This window comes from Drosophila miranda (genome assembly GCF_003369915.1).
Source record: "Drosophila miranda strain MSH22 chromosome Y unlocalized genomic scaffold, D.miranda_PacBio2.1 Contig_Y2_pilon, whole genome shotgun sequence".
Taxonomy (NCBI): Eukaryota; Metazoa; Arthropoda; class Insecta; order Diptera; family Drosophilidae; genus Drosophila; species Drosophila miranda.
In genome coordinates, this window is record NW_022881614.1 from 24,273,083 (window position 1) to 24,285,238 (window position 12,156).

Consider the following 12,156-nt stretch of genomic DNA (forward strand, 5'->3'; position numbering starts at 1 on the left):
ATTTTTTACATCGAAATATAGTTTTAATTATACACAAATTAAAAAATAATAATAATATAATGTTAAATTTACTTATACCATATTTTGTGTATTATTACTAGCACCTAAAATATTTTTAATTTCATAGTGATTATGAGCTAATGTTGAAATATTATCAGGTAATATAAATCTTTTGTCATCCTTATAATTTAGACTTATCTTATTTACAATTTCAGTATAAATTTTATGACCTCTACTTCTAATAACTCTCTGTTGACCATAATAAGTTTTTTTATGTTTAATGCATTCAATATAATGAGTATGAGTTAATCGTTTCACTACTGACTTTTTTACACCTTTAACCTTTTTTCGTTATAGTCAGTGTTATCATCTTTAGCAATTAAATATGAGTATGCTTTCGCTTTTAATCCTGCAAACGACGTCATTATTTTTCCTGCATTTTCGTCTTTCATTAATTCAAGCTCTTTGTTATTAGCGAGATTGATACCGAATCTGTTTGAGGCTGGGGAATTGGTTGTATCAAAGCGATTAGGATTGAATTTAATTAAATCATAAAAATCTTCTTCTGATGATATAATAAATGAATCTGTATCCATATAGAGTATTTTTGATGATGGACATTTTACAGAATGAAAACGAGGGGAACGTTGTGAGTTGCTGCGGACACCGCAACTCTACGGTTATACCCGATACTAAGTCAGTATGACTTTCCCCCGGCAGACGCCGCTAATATTAAACGACACGACAAAGAGTGCGTGCGAGAGAGACAGAAAATCAGTCTGAGCGTGACGTCGGGCGCTGCGTAGCCACTGCAAATTGATTTGTTCCTATTGGCTATAAAAATGATCTGATCTGATCCAGATTCAGCAATCTGATAGATATGGTCATTATCTATGATTCTGCGTTTTTAGTTTTCTCGAATGTGCAATATTGTGGATGCAACAGATTTTCGTCCTTTGTGTGGGCGGAAGGCGGCGGGGCGAAATTTTGAGATACACGTTTTATAGTAAGATCTAACAGGAGTGCGGATACCAAATTTGGTTACTCTAGCCTTAATAGTCTCTGAGATTTTTGAATATCCCCAGATTTTCGTCCTTTGCGGGGGCGGAAAGGGGTGTGGCGAAATTTTGAAACAAACTCGTCTCGGTCCGATATATTAGGAGTGTGGATACCAAATTTGGTTGCTCTAGCTTTTGTAGTCTCTGAGATCTAGGCGCTAATGTTTTACTCTAAGCAAAGCCGCCTATGCTACGTGTGTGTTAGAGAGAGACAGGGCGAGAAAAAACGAGGGGGAACGTTGTGAGTTGCTGCGGACACCGCAACTCTACGGTTATACCCGATACTAAGTCAGTATGGCTCTCCGCCGGCAGACGCCGCTAATATTAAACGACACGACAAAGAGTGCGTGCGAGAGAGACAGAAAATCAGTCTGAGCGTGACGTCGGGCGCTGCGTAGCCACTGCAAATTGATTTGTTCCTATTGGCTATAAAAATTATCTGATCTGATCCAGATTCAGCAATCTGATAGACATGGTCATTATCTATGATTCTGCGTTTTTAATTTTCTCAAATGTGCAATATTGTGGATGCAACAGATTTTCGTCCTTTGTGTGGGCTGAAGGGGGTGGAACGAAATTTTGAGATACACGTTTTATAGTTAGATCTAACAGGAGTGCGGATACCAAATTTGGTTACTCTAGCCTTAATAGTCTCTGAGATTTTTGAATATGCCCAGATTTTCGTCCTTTGCGGGGGCGGAGAGGGGTGTGGCGAAATTTTGAAACAAACTCGTCTCGGTCCGATATATTAGGAGTGTGGATACCAAATTTGGTTGCTCTAGCTTTTGTAGTCTCTGAGATCTAGGCGCTAATGTTTTACTCTAAGCAAAGCCGCCTCTGCTACGTGTGTGTTAGAGAGAGACAGGGCGAGAAAAAATGAAATTGTTTTCTTGATGCTGGCTATAATAATGATACGATCCAATTCAGATTCCGCAGTCTTAAAGAAATGGTCATTCTCTACAATTCTACGTTTCTTGTTTTCTCATATCTTTAAAATTGTGGATGCCACAGATTTTCGTCCTTTGTGGGGGCGGAAGTGGGCGGGGCAAAGTTTTGAAATATTCTTGTAGCAGTGACATATCACAGAAGTCTGGATCCAAGACATCGTTGCTCTAGCTTTTATAGTCTTTGAGCACTAGGCGCTGAAGGGGACGGACAGACGGAGAGACGGACGGACGGACAGACAGACAGGGCTCAATCGACTCGGCTATTGATGCTGATCAAGAATATATATACTTTATGGGGTCGGAAACGATTCCTTCTGGACGTTACACACATCCACTTTTACCACAAATCTAATATACCCCAATACTCATTTTGAGTATCGGGTATAATTATAGAAATAGTCATACATTAACCATTTTGAAAGTTCTAGTACACTAACTCCAATGTATATGGGCTTATTATAATAAATTCGGGACTTAGTTGATTCAATGGCAGCCAAATTATCTCCAAAGATTTCAACACTGTGGAAATTATGTCTTGCTATGCGTTGTCTAAACCCTGCTGAGTTTTGTCTTGCATCATAATGCTTAACTAATGCAACCTCACGACGTTTTTCTACATTCTCCATTGTTTTACCGTAAACGGCATTAACCATTAATTTGTAAAAGTTTATCTCAAAGTCATTGCTAGCTAATTTTCTAAGAGATGTATTGAGGTCAATATAAGGTTTCAGCCAACAGGACTGATTAAATGATAAAACTCTAGATATTTTTTCTAAAATCATACCTTGCTCTATACATAACTGTCGCTGCTTCAAATGGATTATATAGTTATTTTTATCACTTAAGTCAGCTATTAGTTTTGTCTGCTTTCCTCCTGGTGGAATCTTATTTTCGGGGCCATAAGGTAAACTATTATTATGAATATCATCAGGATATCGCATATCTACTTCTAAAATATATCCAACATCACTAGATGCCGATATGCTAAGAACGTTGAAAGATGAAATTTCATCGTTACTTGGAAATTTAAAATTAGAAAATGGAAGGGGTGACTCATAGCCCATCCATATAAGTTGTTGGCGTCAATATATGAAATGTATATCATAACGAGGGGGAACGTTGTGAGTTGCTGAGGACACCGCAACTCTACGGTTATACCCGATACTAAGTCAGTATGGCTCTCCTCCGGCAGACGCCGCTAATATTAAACGACACGACAAAGAGTGCGTGCGAGAGAGACAGAAAATCAGTCTGAGCGTGACGTCGGGCGCTGCGTAGTCACTGCAAATTGATTTGTTCCTATTGGCTATAAAAATGATCTGATCTGATCCAGATTCAACAATCTGATAGATATGGTCATTATCTATGATTCTGCGTTTTTAGTTTTCTCGAATGTGCAATATTGTGGATTCAACAGATTTTCGTTCTTTGTGTGGGCGGAAGGGGGTGGGGCGAAATTTTGAGATACACGTTTTATAGTAAGATCTAACAGGAGTGCGGATACCAAATTTGGTTACTCTAGCCTTAATAGTCTCTGAGATTTTAGAATATCCCCAGATTTTCGTCCTTTGCGGGGCCGGAAGGGGGTGTGGCGAAATTTTGAAACAAACTCGTCTCGGTCCGATATATTAGGAGTGTGGATACCAAATTTGGCTGCTCTAGCTTTTGTAGTTTCTGAGATCTAGGCGCTAATGTTTTACTCTAAGCAAAGCCGCCTGTGCTACGTGTGTGTTAGAGAGAGACAGGGCGAGAAAAAATGAAATTGTTTTCTTGATGCTGGCTATAATAATAATACGATCCAATTCAGATTCCGCAGTCTTAAAGATATGGTCATTCTCTACAATTCCACTTTTTGGTTTTCTCATATCTTTAAAATTGTGGATGCCACAGATTTTAGTCCTTTGTGGGGCGGAAGTGGGCAGGGCGAAGTTTTGAAATATTTTTGTCGCAGTGACATATCACAGAAGTCTGGATCCAAAACATCGTTGCTCTAACTCTTATAGTCTTTGAGCACTAGGCGCTGAAGGGGACGGACAGACGGACGGACGGACAGACGGACAGACGGACAGACGGACAGACAGACAGACAGACAGGGCTCAATCGACTCGGCTATTGATGCTGATCAAGAATATATATACTTTATGGGGTCGGAAACGATTCCTTCTGGACGTTACACACATCCACTTTTACCACAAATCTAATATACCCCAATACTCATTTTGAGTATCGGGTATAACAAGACAAGTTATGAAAAACTACCGGGAAAAATGGATCGCTTAATCTAAATGTCTGTTTACACAGCTTATGAATAGGACCTACATATTGTCCTGTAAACTGATCAAAGAATTTTTCTCGATCATCATCAGAAATTTGTTTCTCGCAGGCATAGCAAACACCGTGTTCCTGGTAATCCTCTTCCCAAATGTTAAACTGGTAGATTGGTTTTTTATAGGACTTCCAGTACTTCTCATAAAGTCCATCGGTTTTCATCCTAAGTGCTTGACAAAATTTTTGGATACAATCCGGTCCTGAAATAACGAAATCATAATGTTTATGAGTTTATTGCCTTTGCTGGAATGTTAAAATATTTACCTTCGTATGTCCACATCTCATTTAGATGATCATTGTATTTATGTACAATATAAAATGATGCTGCACATGCTGTATGCCTCTGTGCCTTAGTAGTTGATGATTTTGATGGATCATTAAGATTTATATGGTAATTTTCCAAAACTGCTTCGATGTCAGCATAAATTACTACTGGTGGAGATAGTTTTTTAGAAAAACTTTTGAATACAGTTTTGGTATTAGGTTCAGGATACAAAGCAGCAACTTTTCCACACTCTTTAGTGTCATGTATAGTATTTGTTGTACTATAAAATTGCAAGCAGTTATCGCAAAAATATGCAGTATTATGGGACTTACTATGTTGTGAATAGCATAATTTTCTCATGCACGTTATATATGCATAATGCATCATTTGCATATATATCACTATTAATTCCAAGCAAGTTTATGTGGTGAGTCCGAATTTTCTTAGTCCTCACTGTGGGTCCCACAACGTTTTTTCCATTCTCATCGACATCATAAACATTGATGCTAAAATCCTCATTTGCTGATTCGAATCGCTTGATTCCTTTGCTTGTTATTGGAAACTCAATTCCGGAAAAATTTAATCTTACTCCTTCATAATAAATGATGTCTTGCCGTATGTTTCCGCATCGATAGGATGATGGTATTGTTAACTTATCTCGGGAAATTTTTTTAATGCTGCTGTTTGATATATAGTTTTAAGGTGTTTTCCATAGGCTAATGATGCTAAAACACACCACTTGAAACAAAAATCATCATCATTTTTAACATTTATGAGTGCATTTCGTGACTTAATTTTTTTGGGAGCTTGGATAAACCTGTTTGCAGCGATATGCTCTAGTTTTATCATGGTAAGTTCAAAATATTTAAAACACTTTATTGCCCAACCTGAATCCTTCTCCTGGAATTCACTGCTGAGAGTTATCAAATTTTCTATGGTATCATTTAGATGATCATCAATCAGCTCGTTTTCATATATTGGTTTGTATGGAGTAATGAAATGCTTCATTGTTTCTGTTAAGCTTTCATCATCAGTGTTTTTAACGTATAATCCATATACTTTTAAATTGTATTTTATGGATCTGTACTCACTCATGCAGTGACGCAATAAATTGATAATATCATTTTTGCAATCATGAAAAAACTCTTTTAAATCAATCTGCTCACTTTTATTTGAGTGAACACGATATGATTTTAAAGGAAATCGCGACTCCGTTGAAATTAAAATAACGTTTTCATTTTCATCTAGGTGAGCTGCTCTTGCATTCTTATGTTTGTCCGACATCATATGGCGTCTTTCCCTAGACGAAGGGTAACTTTCACCGCAAATTGAACAGTCAATAATCCTTAGTTCCATCGGAGTATCCAATCGAGGCCGTTTTGAAGCTCCTGACGTTGAAGGACCTTAAAGATCACTTGAATTAGATCCTTTGCTCATAAGAATCTCAAAAGCATTCCTAGGTCCCAAGCATGCTTCATAATGACTATCAAACTCTATTAAGTCGATGGGCTTAGAGCAAAGGTCACACGCCACATTATTACGAGAATCAGAGCATCTCTCATAATGAGATTGAAACTCTGAAAAGTCAACGGACTTATCACACATGTTGCACTTAACTTTTGATGCCATTTTAAGTTTTATTTTTTTTTTTTTTTTGTATTGAACTAACCACTTTCACTATTGAAATAGGACTAAGGGTTTCCTTTTTAAATGGTATCTTTTTAGGCCCCCCAAACACCTTCTTAATCTTTTATATCCAAAACAAACAGTACCTGCTCACAAATCTGTTTCAAACGATTCCTACTGAGGGAAAGGTTAAAACCTCTATTCTACCTGAAATCCACTTATTCTTTTTGTGTAATCCTCACTTGGAAGAAACCTGTTTCAAACGAATCCTATGATTCTCTTGTAATAAGAGGAAGTGAAATTCAACCAATCAAAAGTAAAACAGCAAACATTTAAAATAAATAGTGGTTAAATGTGTTATATTTATTATATACATATGTATATATTATTTTTAGAAAAATACATAAAATATTCTTATTATATAAATATGTATTCGTATTATTAAAATTTCGCCTCAGCTAATTTTACCGCAGCAATTAAGTCATCATCATCTTCATCCCGATGTAGTTCCTGGAGTTGAGATCTTTTATCATCATCCTGATTATCTACTAAATCGAAAATGTTGTCATCATCCGGGAAAATGTATGATGGATTATCATTATTAGGCGTTGCATTCCGTGGGTCATCGTCGTCATCATCCCATTTAATGTCACTTAACCAGGTCAAGTTGCTCTCGAGAAGCAAAAAAGCAAAAAAAGCAAAAAAGGTCTACGGAGCTCGGCTGAGAGTCCAGATTTATGGTTGATTCCGGTTGGAATCGATAAAAATGATTTCGAGGTCATCCATCGTTGTTGAAAGATTACTAGTTTATGTACTAGCTGTTAGCTGTGAGTAGTTATTATATAGGCACTTTGCTATGGGACAGTGTTAGGTACACAAAGGAGGAATATAAATTATAGAGAAAGTAGAAAGGTTCAAGGGCATCGATACCTCTAGAGGTATTTTTTAAGTGTTTCCTGAAAAACGGTTTCGATGCCCTTGAACCTTTCTACTTTCTCTATAATTTATATTCCTCCTTTGAGTACCTAACACTGTCCCATAGCAAAGAGCCTTTATAATAACTACTACCGTTACTTATGGGACGAAGCCAGCCTCCTATCTATCTGTGCGAGTTGCCATCAGTTGGCAATAGACGAGCAGATGGCGTTTCCAGTTGGAGCTGAAATCCTTCGCCGGATGACTTGATATCTGGAGCCAGCTCGCAGGAGGAGGCTATCCGGATTCGGGAGCAAACTACTGGAATTTTGTCTAGAGGTCAGTTCAGACTGAGGAAATGGTGTTCGAACGTCCCTGCTGTGCTGGATGGAGTTCCGGAAGAGGACAAGGAAACATTTTTGAAGTTCGACGATGGCAGCCATGTGACTAAAACTTTAGGACTTGCTTGGGATCCGGTTTCTGATCTACTATTATTTTCGTTCTCGGCCCCTCAATCTTCTTTGAATTCCTGCAGGCGCTCTGTTTTGTCATCCATAGCGCGATTCTACGATCCTCTCGGACTAGCTGGTCCCGTAATTACTAAATCCAAAATCTTTCTCCAGCGTTTGTGCCAAGAGAAGTTGTCCTGGGATGAAAGCCTTCCAGTCGCACTGAACACCGAGTGGCAAGAAATATGCACCAGTTTTGGTCAGATTCGTCGACTTGAATTTCCTCGGCTTGTGCTCCTTCCAGACTCTACGCTGGAAATTCACGGATTTTGCGATGCCAGCATCGAGGCTTATGGTGCATGCATTTATGTCGTGTCCAAGGGTCAGCATTTCAGCAGTCACTTACTTTGTGCCAAATCTCGTGTGGCTCCTTTGAAGACACTTACAGTACCAAAGTTGGAGCTTTGTGGAGCGGAGTTGCTGGCTAGGCTCATATCTGAGATGCGCTCTCTTGGATTCGGGACGAGCCGTCAAGAGTTAATATTTTTGTTGCAAATAGAGTGTCAACGATTCAGGAAATGACCGAAAAAATGGAATGGCGCTATGTTCCCACAGTTTTAAACCCAGCCGATATTCTGTCTCGAGGGGCTCATCCGACTGAGCTGAATGAGTCACCTCTTTGGGCTCATGGTCCTCCATTTCTTTGCGGCTCCTCAGATGACTGGCCACCCACTGTGCTACCTGATAAGCCAGCCCTTGAACTTCGTCGGAAGGCTCTTCTGGTCAACTCGCCCTACATGGACTTTATTGCTGATTCCAAGTATGCGAATTCATTTGCTTCTTTGCAACGCGTTTTCGGATACATTCGCAAGTTTTGCAACCGAATTCGGCGCCCCGGACTCACTGTCTCAGACATTGAACATGGAACCCAGGTATTGCTACGACTAGTCCAGCGTACTCAGCTATGGGAGGACATGAAGTCACTGCGGGCAAGGGGAGCAGTCTCCTCATCGGGCTCAATCGCATCGTTATCGCCCTTCATGGATCAGTTTGGACTTCTCAGGGTAGATGGTCGACTGAAAAACTCTTCGTTGGATTTTGATGGCCGTCATCCCATCATCTTGCCCAGCAGCCATCCACTGACTCTTGCAATAATCTCCCATTTTCATGAGCGGAATCTGCACGCTGGTCCTCGAGCTTTGCTTGGACTAATTCGATCCCAATATTGGCCTATTGGGGGGAGGAAGACGGTAAACAGGGCAGTCAGACAACGCAACCAATTTTGTCGGCGCTAAGAATGAGCTGATGGAATTAAAGCGCCTGGTCCTCAGCGATGACCATCTGAAGGCGCTGCTGGATTTTTGCTTGGTCGAGGCTATAGACTGGCATTTCATTCCTCCGCGCTCCCCTCATTTTGGTGGTCTATGGGAGGCTGCAGTGAAGACGGCCAAGTACCACTTCTACCGTGCGATAGGCAACTCGGTTCTTGGATTTGACGAGCTGCAGACGCTGTTGTGCCACATAACTGCAGTGATTAATTCAAGACCTTTAGTTTCAATTTCAGAGAGCCCTGCCGATCTAGATGTTCTAACTCCAGCGCATTTCTTGAATGGTGGCCCTCCTGCTTCGTTCGCTGAGCCACCAGACGTCACGCAGCTAAACTTCGATCGCCTGGACGGCTGGCAGCGCGTTTCGTACCTGCAGCAGCTCTTTTGGAGCAAGAGGAAGGAGGAGTACATAACGTCACTGCAGCAGCGCTCAAAGTGGCGCACTGCGAAGCCTAGTTTAGCAGTCGCAGATTTGGTTCTTGTCAATGATGAGAATCTTCCTCCCATGAAGTGGCCACTGGCGAGAGGGGTCGAGCTTTTGCCTGGACGAGATGGCGTTGCCCGAGTTGCTGTGCTGAAGACGTCATCTGGAATCACCAAGCGCGCCGTCAACAAGCTGTGCCTGCTGCCCCTTAAAGATGCTGTTGAAAGTCAGGCTTCCAACGGGGGGAGTATGTCGGGTCAAGCAGCTTAAATATTTTAAATTATTGCCAGTGGTGGGGCCCAAAGGAAATGCATTTTGGTGTTGTCGTTTAGAATGCCCCCACTGCAAAGATCATTTGCTACCGCATATGCGCATGCAGCGGAATTCTTTCGTCTCCTTATGTCGCAATCTCTCGGACTCGGCTTAACAGCGTCCCCGAGCAGCTCTAACGATCTCGGGCTATCATACGCTCTCGCTCGCGTCTAAGCTTGCTGCATAGGGCCCGGCAATTTGGCCCGTCAGCCCTTGCATGGGCAGTCTTGAGCTAATCGTCGCAGCTATTAGACTAACATCCTCGCATCAATCGTTCGCCCCAATCATCCCCATATGTACATACGCGATAAGTTGGTTTACATATGCAAATAAATTGTGAATTATAAACAGCCTCTCGACTTTCATTAACTTCAAATTGCAACAGTTGTTAAAAACGCTTAATAGCTTAACAGGGTATATTAGATTTGTGGTAAAAGTGGATGTGTGTAACGTCCAGAAGGAATCGTTTCCGACCCCATTCAGTATATATATGTATTCCTAATCAGCATCAATAGCCGAGTCGATTGAGCCCTGTCTGTCTGTCCGTCTGTCCGTCCGTCCGTCTGTCCGTCCCTATTAGCGCCTAGTGCTCAAAGACTATAAGAGCTAGAGCAACGATGTTTTGGATCCAGACTTCTGTGATATGTCACTGCTACAAAAATATTTCAAAACTTCGCCCCGCCCACTTCCGCCCCCACAAAGGACGAAAATCTGTGGCATCCACAATTTTAAAGATACGATAAAACCAAAGACGCAGAATCGTAGAGAATAACCATATCTTTTAGACCGCAGAATTTGAATAAGATCGTATTATTATTATAGCCAGCATCAAGAAAACAATTTCATTTTTTCTCGCCCTGTCTCTCTCTAACACACACGTAGCATAGCCGGCTTTGCTTGGAGTAAAACATTAGCGCCTAGATCTCAGAGACTATAAAAGCTAGAGCAACCAAATTTGGTACCCACACTCCTAATATATCGGACCGAGACGAGTTTGTTTCAAAACTTCGCCCCGCCCACTTCCGCCCCCACAAAGGACGAAAATCTGTGGCATCAACAATTTTAAAGATACGAAAAAACCAAAAACGCAGAATCGTAGAAAATGGCCATATCTTTTAGACTGCAGAATTTGAATAAGATCGTATTATTATTATAGCCAGCATCAAGAAAACAATTTCATTTTTTCTCGCCCTGTCTCTCTCTAACACACACGTAGCATAGCCGGCTTTGCTTGGAGTAAAACATTAGCGCCTAGATCTCAGAGACTATAAAAGCTAGAGCAACCAAATTTGGTATCCACACTCCTAATATATCGGACCGAGACGAGTTTGTTTCAAAATTTCGCCACACCCCCTTCCGCCCCCGCAAAGGATGAAAATCTGGGGATATTCACAAATCTCAGAGACTATTAAGGCTAGAGTAACCAAATTTGGTATCCGCACTCCTGTTAGATTTCACTTTAAAACGTATATCTCAAAATTTCGCCTTACCCCCTTCCGCCCCCACAAAAGACGAAAATCTGTTGCATCCACAATATTGAGGATACAAGAAAACTAAAAACGCAGAATCATAGATAATGATCATATCTATCAGATTGCTGAATCTGAATCAGATCAGATCATTTTTATAGCCAAAAGGAACAAATCAATTTGCACTGGCTACGCAGCCCCGACGTCACGCTCAGACGGATTTTCTGTCTCTCTCGCACGCACTCTTTGTCGTGTCGTTCAATATTAGCGGCGTCTGCCGGAGGAGAGCCATACTGACTTAGTATCGGGTATAACTGTAGAGTTGCGGTGTCCGCTGCAACTCACAGCGTTCCCCCTCGTTGTTTGTTGTATTTAGGATTCGGACGAAGGTGTTTCGAGAATCTGAAATAGAGTTTCCTATGTATACTCCATTTTGGATCTCTTGGTTTGGTATGACTATGTATTTGGTTGCTGTATTTATAGCAATCTTTCGGAAAACTTCAGAGCGGGCTGGTAAAATTGTTAAGTTGTTATGTAGAGTGTGTTGAATTGGAATGTTGATGGGGAAACGAAGATTATTTGGTCTCAGTATGAGCCAATCATTTTCATGTTTTAAGTCTATTTGGCAATTAAATTTTTTCATGAAGTCTATACCTATTATTCCATCACATGGTATGGGAAAGTCTGAATCTACTATATGAAAACTATGGGGAACAGCATATTTTCCTGAAAGAAGTTCTATGAATGCTAATCCTTTAGAATTGGTGGTGCCTTCCCAATGCCTGATATTTTTGTGATATTGTAATTTAGGTTACGAAATGTGTCTGAATTTTCTTTAAGTAAAGATATGTCTGCACCAGTATCAACTAATAATATGTATGTTTTGCGTGTTTTTTCATTCTGTAATGAAACAAATAGATTGAAATTGAGATTTATCGTGTTAACCGCTGCTATGACTGTTGTTGTTTTCTCAAGGGTGCCTCCTAGTTTTCCGGCATGGTTTGAACCTGTCGGACATTGTTGTTCTGTTTATTG